The sequence below is a fragment of the Trachymyrmex septentrionalis genome, unplaced genomic scaffold (genome assembly GCF_001594115.1).
Source record: "Trachymyrmex septentrionalis isolate Tsep2-gDNA-1 unplaced genomic scaffold, Tsep1.0 scaffold96, whole genome shotgun sequence".
Taxonomy (NCBI): domain Eukaryota; kingdom Metazoa; phylum Arthropoda; class Insecta; order Hymenoptera; family Formicidae; genus Trachymyrmex; species Trachymyrmex septentrionalis.
In genome coordinates, this window is record NW_017306150.1 from 195,323 (window position 1) to 206,628 (window position 11,306).

The 11,306-nt window shown below is 35.4% G+C and overlaps 1 protein-coding gene across 3 annotated transcripts in view; it reads right to left on the bottom strand.

Moving 5' to 3' along the window:
- LOC108756156 (putative polypeptide N-acetylgalactosaminyltransferase 9) overlaps positions 1–11,306 on the bottom strand; it is a 229,556-nt gene that overhangs the window by 173,459 nt on the left and 44,791 nt on the right. For all 3 annotated transcript variants that reach the window (XM_018499764.1, XM_018499763.1, XM_018499761.1), the window contains exon 2: positions 2,843–3,059. The gene's annotated coding sequence lies outside the window, so the exon portion shown is untranslated. The remainder of the gene's footprint in view (positions 1–2,842; positions 3,060–11,306) is intronic.

The following is an 11,306-nucleotide window of genomic DNA, read 5'->3' on the forward strand; positions in this document are numbered from 1 at the left end:
CGTTAATAATTCATAACTCGAACAATTACGTTTTAATCAGACGTTATGCATCAAGACAAACAGAAAATTAATTAACGGTTAAATTCGATTATATCGCAAAACATTGAATAAATCTAATTATTACGAACAAGAAGATACGATAGCCCGATTAGACTACTTGCACCGTAAAATTGACAGGGATTATAATCAAACGCATCATAAAACCTATCATATGTCGATATCGATGTCGTAGACTGAAGCATAAAATTATTCTCGCAAAGCCACTGTCATAAACACGGTCTCAGAAATTAAAACACAAAAGGAATTGCCATTTACAGTTCATTAAATCAACTATGGTAAATGAGTTTGACGATAGCTAAATAATAGATATATATTCATATCATATATTATCATATATTAAAAAATTATTAAAATTCAACCTAAAAAAATCTTTGTTATATGAGATAGTTTAAATTATATATTATTTCTTTGTTAATATTCATGTTTTAATATTTAATAAATGCGTGCATTTTTAAAATTTGAATTTCACTAGAATAAAACGGAAAGATAGTGTAGGCGGAATGAAAACGGATGTAACACGCGTTCCACGCATAATGCATGCGTTCCAGTAACAAGGAGCATTCGCAATTAGAGGTGAATAATTAAAGGGTCGTTAGTCTCGCCAAGTATAACTCAAATCGTGGGGAGCGGAAATAAAGTCCAGAATTTTCAAGGCTAGTCGAGGTGGCTGACTTATAGAAGCGATCGATTGTTTTCTTTTGCTTTCCACATCGAAGTGGATATAAATAATTGTGCGATAAACACGGTATGTTGTGCATAATTATATATCAATAGAAATGTAAAAGCAGTCGCGATCAACAAAGGTTAAAGATCTCCATAAATAGAATACAGTCATTAATTAACATGTTATGTAAGATTTAATGATTAATTACAGAGAAAATTTCCCAACACTTTTAGAAACAGTTTTTCCTATTGAATAAAGATACAAATTTATTTAAATCTTCAAATATTTTTTTATTTACGACAGTAAACAAAAAATATGTAATTTTTTAAAAATAATTTCAAATCTTAGAATGTGAGATATATAAGCAACTATAATTTAATTATTTTTTATGCTAATTTTCGTGTTAATAATAATCAAGTATAAAGCTCTACTCTGCGCTAAAAATCATAACGTAATTAGGAAACGCAGCTATTCTTTGATGTTGCATCATATGCATCACATGCAAGATATAACTCAAATATTTGTGAATAAAATATTTTGTTATAAAATATACATATCAAAAGCAAAAACCTCGTTGCTGAGAGAATAATGCAAAAATACTATTTGCCACTGTTCATTACGATGAAAAATGTCGCGTGATATAAAGTGTGTAAACTCACAAACACATTTTATAATATGTAACATAATAATTAATTACTGGAGATGTATACCGGTGTGTGGCATTTCAAATTTATGCCATCGTTGTACATAGAATCATCTTCATTGTAATTCTCTACAGATTGAAATTGAACTGGATACTTTTCTATCAGCGGGATCGAAGTGACATGCGATAGAAATGGATTGAGCAAACAAAGAAATGGCCTATCACATCGATATAATGGACAACTTTAATTACAACAGACATGTATGTATATAGATATATCCATGTGCAGATCACGTATCATCCTCGATGTATAAAACTATAGTTTTCTTCACAAATTAGCATAACGATCATTCTCTCGCCGACATGCATTTTTCATATGTTCATTTATTACAAGTAACAAGTACACGAACCCTTTTTTTCTATTTGTAGAGTTCGATTCGTCATATTACTCAAACATATAATTTGATCAAAAAATAGTAATACTTTCCGTCCTGTTAGAGCAATTTTTATGCACGATAAGAACAAATCTGATGATACCTGATCACAGGTATTATTTTTTTAAAGATCTATCCATAAAATAAAAGTGGAAAATACGATAATATTTTCAGCAACAAATCAGACAAATCTTTTGCACGAATGTTCATCAGTAACTAATCATAGAAAAAAATATGTTAAAACAACTAAAAACTGATTTGCAATCTACAGATGTAATACGAATAGTTAGTTTTCTGTGTTAAACTAGCAAAGTTATGCAGCTGAATAAAATTAGTGATTATAGGTATCATACATATTTGTTGTAATAGCACAGCAAATTTGTTAATACAGCAAAGTATAATATATACAAGAATATAACTTTCTACGAAAATCAATCCAATATATAGAACAAAATTTAAATTTTACAAAACATGTTAGCTAAAATAGCACGTACTTTTACTGTTGTAATGACAAAAAACTTTAGCAATTTTTCATTGTAGAAAAATTAGTTGAATTAGCATACAGACCGTTAACAGATACAATTTCTTTGTTGAATCATTAAATCCTTATAGATGCGGAAGCGCAGCAAACTCTAGCTTTGCTAAGCCACCTAATCAATTTTTTTCTGTGATACAGTTACAATAGGTACAACATATATATATTATTTGTTTAAATCTATAAGAAGCTTTTCGCAAAAAATATTATTTAATAAATCAAATATCTAAATTTATCTGTCTGTAACAAAATGCTTGACTTGAGATAGACAGTTTGTTAATACTTTTTATCTCTAGCCTCAACTTTGCTATCTACAAGTGGCGTCAATTTAGATGAGTTTTATTATCATAGATAACACACACAAGAAAGTCTTAGCAAGTCCTAACATAGATTTTATCGGTGTGATACGCTACAAGGACGACTGTACCTAGCTTAGTTATCCACTGATACAATCAAGAGAAAGAGAGAGAGAGAGAAAGAGAGAACGATAGACTTAAGATACATACCTTAGGAACCGGCCAGACTATCCGAAACGCGTCTTACGAGGCAAATATCTGCTCACGAAACGGTCCTCTTCATATCTTCGATAATTATAGTATACCTTGTTAAGCGGCAGATGCCAAGTTGGATTATCGGCGAAAACTTCGACCTCCCACGTACGCAGAGAATATGCGCGGGAAAGCGAGAGATCGCCAAGATTTCCAGATCAGCAACCGTCTAGATCTGCAACAGAAATGAAAGTTCCGATTAGGTACGGACAAATCGTTTGAAAGTTTCGAGTTTAGAGTATGGGAAACTTCGATCGCCGAATATCGTTGTGCAAGTGGCAAGTTTGTAGCGTACAAACGTCACATCGCGAGTCTCCCGAGAGACAGCTAGGTATGAGATATGGCTTGTGTTAAATATAAAACATTGTTAATATATTTATCGGACTTTACGAATTTTAAATAACATTGAAGCAGCTTTAAGCGATCTAATCTAATATCAAAGAGATTGTGTAATGATTAAATAAAATTAGAGAAACCTCTCACACGCGAGGAATGGCAACAATCCGAGCTCATTCCGGATTATCTTACCGCCATTGACAATCTCTATCGCGAAAGTTTACAACGTGATTCGCCCTAGTTTCACGTATTCGAATATTAATATGGACAAACGAGCACCCGGGTTCGCGCGGAGCGTGAATTCGCTCTCCGTTCTAATTCCGAGCTTAATCCAATCTGCATGCAATTGTCAACGAGAGTATGCCACTGTGGAAGCACTTGATTTTAATTAAATCCAATGCAGATTAAATCTACGCCGTAAACGTGCCGCGGTAGGGACAGATTAGAAACTCCTGCACCTTATTCCCGCAGATTAATAACGATCGGTTGATATGCGTTCGCTCTTGTGAAACGCTGTTTCCTCTATCATACTCTACAAGATCGATTATCCGATCGATGAACGATTGGATTAATTCTAGTGCAATATTCATTTCACCCGATTGTGCTGCTGTTTATGTTGTAATTTCAAAAAGCAATCGAACAGTCTGACACGTCGAAAATTTAATATATACGCCATGTATAATATTATTTGAGAGCTTCCGTAATTATTTTATTTATATAATTTAATATTTCATAATGTGTCTCATTGTATCCAATGAAATCCAGAAATATCAAAACACATCAATACACATCTACGTTTTGATCTGCTTAAACAAAATAATAAAGTGCTATTTCATTAAATTAAATCTGCAATTGCGAGACGAGAATAAGTGTCAATTAAATAAAGTTTCATATTTTAATGATAATTCCATTTTTATTCAACGGAGGTGTATTTTCAATGTTTCTGTTATAGCAACGACGGATTTTTAAATAGATGGAGAAAAATAAATTTTCTTGTTTTTCTTTATTAAATATATATGTATATAACATGATATTTACAATTTAAAAACTGGATGTTAAAACTAAATTATTATATCGGATCAAACGAATTTCTTTCAGGAAAGCTATTTTGGTTGTGAACTGAAAAATAGCATAACGCTTAAAAACTGAAGCATCGCACGCAAACAGCACTACAGTGTACCTACGAAAAACCATATCTCATTTGACTCTAACATCGCGGCACAATTTCTTGTTAATTACCGCCGTATCACGTTTTTGCAATTACGTCGCTACGCCATCCGCTGCGTGTTTAAGAATTCCATCTAATTTGAGCAACGCGAGATCTGCGATTCGTGCAGTACTACATAAGGTGTGACACGTTTTTACTCGAACGTGAAAAGATCCACTAGTTAAAGATCCACGACGGCCAAAACGAATCAAGTTACAAGCTCTGAACAGTAATGGAACTTTGAACAATTGAAACGTCTTAAGAAGTGACTTGACGCTGAGGCTCTCCAAATAGGGAACGTCGCGTCGGTCGATACTTGTCTCTTGGTCAAGATCGTGACCACGTCTGGACATTATATTAAATGGTCAAGCTGCACGGATTTGTTTGGACGATTAATTATCGGACCACAAATTGCGAGGCAGCTTGCTAATTTGCCTCATAAACCGCTTAAGCGTACTAAAAATATAAAATGCAGAGGAAAAATATAGGAGAAAATTGTCGCGAGTATAGAAAACATTAAAAAAAAAAAAAAACAAACAACTTTAGAACAGTATTGATCGTATATTAATAATAAATTATTATTCATTTATTTTTCACTCGCGCATTTTCTTTCGTCGCGTGGTTGAAAGAGATGAACTCGGAAGAACTATAATCGAGCGATGAATAAAGTCGGATGTCCTCATTTTCTTTTGAAAAATAACCATTGCCTAAGATGCCGGGTATCCTTATCGTTCCTCCTGCCGGAACCAGCTTCTAATGGTTGAAACTATAAAGAGTTAATAGTATTAGCGCGGCAGACGAGCGAGCTCCGAGAAACAATTAAGCTAAAAGGCACGTTGATTCTTTCAGCGAGACGAGTAGATTACCCGATTAGTCTGACAGCGACGTTATACGTGATATTCATATACGTAGTCCAATTAAAATTTTCATAGACAGCTTCGCTACCAAGCCGGTGCAACAATATATGCGCGAGACTCATTCATTTTCACAATCTACATTTGTATCGCATGAAATTGTTTTTTTCCCTTTTTGTCGAGTGTTATTAGATATACTAATATAATGATTCGTTGAGAGACTCTACCTTTTTCGTTAAACAAAAAACGTATTCGTTATGCATATACACGCATTTTTCAGATATAACATAATTTAAAAAATGTAGAAAAAGTTATTAATTTTATTAGAATATTTTTAATTTTAGAAAAATATATTTTTTAAATTATCAATGTGGAAAGAGAAAATTGTAATAATCACTAAAATTCCAGTCGAAACCTCTTGTGATTTGTAACGAAAAATAATAATTGAAAAACAGTATTTTCGCCACACGTTGTAATTTTTTGAAGAGTACGCAATTTATTTTTTTATAGCCACGGAAATTAGTCACAAACTTTATTTTTACTATCATATTTTTTATTATCTTTTTTCGTTCTAATACAAAATCGGTGATCCTCATGAGATATTCACACGCACGGAACTTGAAGTTGGTGCAAGAGAGTAACTTAAACGTTTTAAACGCTATATTCTCACAGTGAGCGTAACGGTGCATCCGCAAAAATAGCAGAAGCGAACCTCCGAATAGCGATAACGACTACCGGATGAGGAAGTTCCTGCTCGGACGTTAATGACCAGCGGAATATCTTTTTCGCCGCAACTATCGCCCACACGGCATGACTCCCTGATGATTTACAACGCTTGGAATTAAGTAAGCTCGTCAACACGTAACGCCATGTCCAATTACAAAGTTCGAGCACTGTTTAGAAAACTTAAAAAATTCACGATCGTTACAAAATAAAGCAAAATAAAAAAATGATTAATTTACAAACTCCCTTTATAAAAAAAAAAGTAAAAAAAAAATAGCCGTTAATCGTATTGTTAAAAAATTGCTCAGTTAATCGTATTGTTACGTTTATATTTTTATATCGCACGTTATTCAAGTTTGCCGGGAAAATTGATGTGTCATTAACAACACGTGACATTAACAACAAATGAGCGTTACTGTCAAAGTATGAAATCAATAATTTTCATTAAAGAAATAGATACGCTAAAAATGAATATTCTTAATCGATTAACAACTAGCAATATCGCAATAATCTTGTTGTACCAATCAATTGTGCCCGGAAAGGAAGATTTAGCGTGGCTTATTCGGTTAATGTACGATTGGATCTAAAGTTCCGACTCCTGCATGTTGTGATGCATGATTAATTTAATTTATCCGTCCGCTCCAACCGGTGCGTTATTAGCCCGATTGCTCTTCCGACGAAGCGCGATGTAGCGTTCCGTCTCTCGCACCCGCCATCGCGCGCAGCAACACCAGCATTATTAATTCGAACGTTATTAAATTTTCGATAACCCCTGCCGATGCTACGTGTCTTGTAAGCAAGATGCCGAGCAAGCTATCCGATCAAGCGCCCGCGCGCGCTCGCAAGCGCAAACGACCTCGTTACTCGACTGACATTGCGCTACGTGTGAAACTTTTCGACCTCTCCGTGCCACCGTCGATATCGAGATTAAACAGTGTGTGTGTGTGTGCCGCATCGAGAAATTCATCGTTCATACCAATATTGCAACTAAGCGTCATACTTTTTCTACACGGTTATATCGCGTTCCAAAACTGAAAAAGATTTCTTAAACAGTAACGTAGCTATAAACTTGCTAAATCTTATTCCATAACTCTTAACGACAGTATAACGATACTAGTCTCACATTAATTTCCACAGAACTTTTCATTGAAATGAGAGACGTTCTACATTTATAACGAATCACGCACAGAAAGAACAGTTTTACTCAAGTGCCTAAAAATTTACCTAGATACAGATGAAAAAATAATTATGTAGGATGTTCAAGCTAATTGCTATATAGAGAATATAAAAATGTTTCGCAGCTCATTATGCCTAAGTTTCTACATAATTATTTTTATGTAATAGTTCAAGAAAATTTCAGATCTGTAGTTAAATTTTTTCATAGTTAAACTTTTAGATATTTCATTAGAAAAATCGTTCTTTCTGAGTGTGCATTAATAAAGAGTTTACGTGGATTCCTAAATAAGAATTACGACGAGTTGATAGTTCAAAAAAATTTCAGACGTGTAATTCATAGTTAAATTTGTAGATATTTCATTAGAAAAATCGTTCTTTCTGTGTCTGCATTAAAGAGTTTACGTAAATTCCTAAATAAGAATTACGACGAGAATCTCTTATATGTATAGAACCGCTTCACCCGACTTCTGAAATCATCAAACAGTACGTATACGAAGTACGTATATGAAGTAAGTATACATGTACGCATCCATCGTATCACCGAATACATCGCAACAGTGCACATAGTCCAAGCGTTTTTCCGCTTGGGACACAGGGGCGACCGATTCCATTGATTAACGACATGCGTTTCGTAATGAGAATTCTCGGCGTGGCTTCGGCTCGTTGCGCCAAATTGAAACTCCGTTGCTTGATTTATCGTCGCCGGGAGGACGACGCGTTTTCGCGCGGGCGGAAAATTAATTGCGACTTGCAGGTTACGCGTTAGAAAACCGTCGGAAAAGCGGGAGACGGAACGTGGAAGCGGGAACGCGAGAATGGGATAAAGAAAAATTCGCGCGTCTCGCGGGTGAGAGAGGGGCGTCACACCCCCGAAGAAAAACTACATGCGTCGCTTACACGGGCGGGGGAAGCTCTCGCGGTCGTGAAAAAGCGAGGATAAGATAAGGACGCGCGTGCTGCCGCGGCGAGACCAGGGAGGATGAAGAACGAGGAGGAGTTCCGGTCGTTGGAAGACGAATAAGGTACACCTAATCTATCTGTGTTCTCGCGTAATGGGTAGAGATGCTATTTCCCCGACGGGATATCTTCATGACGGGTATACGCGCGGTATACCGTTGCTTTCCGCGTGGCGGATCTGAAATATCTCAAGGAGGAAAAATATCGTGCCCTCCGGCAAGTCGGTAAAAAACGGCGACTCGTCAAACGTTACGAATTTCTGATTTCACCTCGGATGTCGACTAGCGATTTGTCGCGGTTGATAGCCCTCACGAGAGCAATACCGGGTTTTCTCGGGAGAGCCAGGTGGAATAAAGCGATACATATAAACGGACAGAGATGAATGGCGAATAAGCGAGAACGACTGGGATAAAACCGTCTTTCACGCGGGAGTAAAAATATTTAAGTCGAGCGAAGGTCGTGGCGGTAGAAATTTCTAGTTGGTCGACGTCGCCGAGACATTTCACGGCGGGCTCATAAAGTTTTAATCGGAATCGCGTGCGAAACCACGCTGCATCTCCGCCAGGTGCGATTCTCACGTAGTTCAGTCATTGTCTGCAACCGTGTTGTTGCATTGTATGTACGAGTAAACCGCATCGGCCGGGACCAGAGAAAAAGCGGTAAAGGTAGTTTTCGTTCGTGTATATACCACCCCGTCACAGGGCAGACGGTGAACAGAGAGAGAGAGAGAGAGAGAGAGAGAGAGAGAGAGAGAGAGAGAGAGAGAGAGAGAGAGAGACGAGGGACAAATGGGAGCAACCCCGCCGGAATCTAAGCGAGCGGTATGCCACATTTTCATGGAATATCAAAATGAATAGTGGATGAGTTGGCACCGGCTGATAGAACGATAAAACCTCGGATATAAACGATATAAATGTTTGCTTTATACCACGAATTTACGTTAATAGTAAATTTCTCCTTCTCTCTCCCCTCCCTTTTTACAAGAGTTTTATGTACCATTATAAATTTTCACCACGGAAACGAGAAACGGTAGTAGCGCGAGAAAATTGCTGCCTGCTCGCTCGGGACAAAGCTATTGTCCATTTCCTGTTTCTTTCTCGTCTTTCGTGTCCTTCCTTTTGCTTTATCAGCCGATAATAAGTCACTTTGGAATTTAATTAATTTAACTTTTCTAGGAACCATTTAAATTCTCACCTCTCTCGGGAAGGGACTCTCTCGGCTCTAGCCTTTTTATTTTCATTCCTTTGCGATTCAGGAGAGCGATATACGCGTCACGTGCATCGCATACATCGTCAAACCGAATCCTGCACGTAAATCCTTCGTTATAACCGGAGAATTCGATTTTTCTAACTCCTTTGCAGAGAAACTTTGACGCTGATCCCATTCCTTATTCCGCTCCATCATGTCCTTCTTTGTCTAAGTTTTTTATCAGTTGTATGAGTTCGCGGGAAGAGTACATCGAGGCATCGATCACTCCTCTTGACGAATAGAAAATTTGCAAAGCATGAGGAGCGTACGAGCGAACGCCGAGGAGCTCTCGAGAATGATAAGTTGAACGAAACAAATACGAGGTGTATATCGCTACCGCCATCGTACACAAGACAGAAGAGGTCGGCGCCATATATCCTGAGTAGATGAAAACTAAAAATTGCACGAAAGCGAGCCATTCCTGACACTTCCGGACTCGTGCAACTGCGCGCGATACATCTGTTAGTGAAAGCGTCATAATTTACCTCACGTACAGGTATATGTATATATATATATATACATACATTTTATGCTGCGCGGCAAGTGTTGGTATCTCTTCGCCGAGAAGCGCACGAAAGTAATTGCGACACTAATTAGTCCACAACATAAGAATACATATAATAAAAGATGGGACCCAAGTATCTCCCCCTCCGATTTTCATGTCCCTTTTACATTTTAATATGTTGAGTAATTTTGATGCGTATGTTAATATGCTGTTTTTTTTTGTAGACAAAAATAAGAGACATCAATTTTTTTATATGTGCCCTATCGCACTTTTAAAGGATAAAAGACTCTTTAAAAAACAATCAGTTTCTTTTCTTTCAAAGTGAATATTGCCGAAACTATGAGAAACAGAAAAATAAAAAAAATGTACGTTTGAAATAAAAATGAAATTGTTTGAAAAGTACTTGACAATAATAATTGTTATGCCGAAACTATGAGAAACAGAAAAATAAAAAAAATGTACGTTTGAAATAAAAATGAAATTGTTTGAAAAGTACTTGACAATAATAATTTTTAATACCCCTTGAAAAATGTGTTTAAATAAAAACATTTTTATTCATAAAAAGTATAATTTTTTTTAATTGTAATTATTAAGTACTTTTAAGACCATTCAATATTTGTATCTATCTTTTATAGCTTCGACGATATTCGCTTCGAAAGAAAAAACAAAATCGATGTTTTCTAAGGAGTGTTTCACTCCTTAAAACTAAAAAGTGCGACAGAGCACGTACGACAAAAATAATTTTAAATGCATTAATTTTTAACTTAATTTAGTTACTTTTAAACTTTTAATTTATTAACCTTTTTTAAATTAAAAATTTTTCCATCTTTCTTAATGCTAATATTTTTCTTCTATAAAGTTTTAAACATTAAAGAATTAATTTAGAAAAAATTCAATGATTTTATGATGAGAGATTCTATAATAAGAGTCATACCATACGGTAGCCAGTTTTTGTATTGACTCGCTAGATTTTATCAATTCCCGCTTATATTTAAATTACACTAATTTTAGGTATCATAAACGTTATATTTCAGCAACATAAATATGAAATAAGCCTTAGATGAAGAATTGTTGTAGAACAGAGTTGCACATCCACCCTAAAAAGTTTCTAAAGTTTTACGTATATTTTTTGTAACAAATATCTAGTTGATGTAGTCGTAAACATGCATGAACAGTCGTTTCAGAAGTTAAAGAAAGTTAGATAAAGATGGAAGAAAGAAAAATAATGCAAACATATACCCTTCTCTCTCGCAAGATTTTGACAAAAACACCTTATGGCTCTTATTATATATAAGTAACTTATTATAGTGTGGATAGTATCATATATATAGTGTGGATATAAAATTAAATTTGCCTAATAATCTATTGTATATTTGTAAGGATTATTTAAAGTAATCTCATTTTTAAAAAAATTAG